Genomic DNA, 421 nt, shown 5'->3' on the forward strand with positions numbered 1-421 from the left:
CGTTCTCTCTCTCTCTAGCCCTCGCTCTATCGCTCTCACTCGCTCTCTCTCTCTCTCTCTCTCTAGCATGCGCTCTATCGCGCTCAGTCGCTCTCTCTCACTAGCGCGCGCTCTATCGCACTCACTCGTTCTCTCTCTCTCTAGCCCTCGCTCTATCGCTCTCACTCGCTCTCTCTCTCTCTCTCTCTCTAGCATGCGCTCTATCGCGCTCAGTCGCTCTCTCTCACTAGCGCGCGCTCTATCGTGCGTTCTATCGCTCTCACTCGCTCTCTCTCTAGCGCGCGCTCTATCGCTCTCACTCGTTCTCTCTCTCTCTAGCGCGCGCTCTATCGCTCTCTCTCTCTCTCTCTCTCTCTCTCTCTCTCTCTCTCTCTCTCTCTCTCTCTCTAGCGCGCGCTCTATCGCTCTCATTCTCTCTCTC

Source organism: Priapulus caudatus, unplaced genomic scaffold, assembly GCF_000485595.1.
Source record: "Priapulus caudatus unplaced genomic scaffold, Priapulus_caudatus-5.0.1 Scaffold989, whole genome shotgun sequence".
NCBI lineage: Eukaryota > Metazoa > Priapulida > Priapulimorpha > Priapulimorphida > Priapulidae > Priapulus > Priapulus caudatus.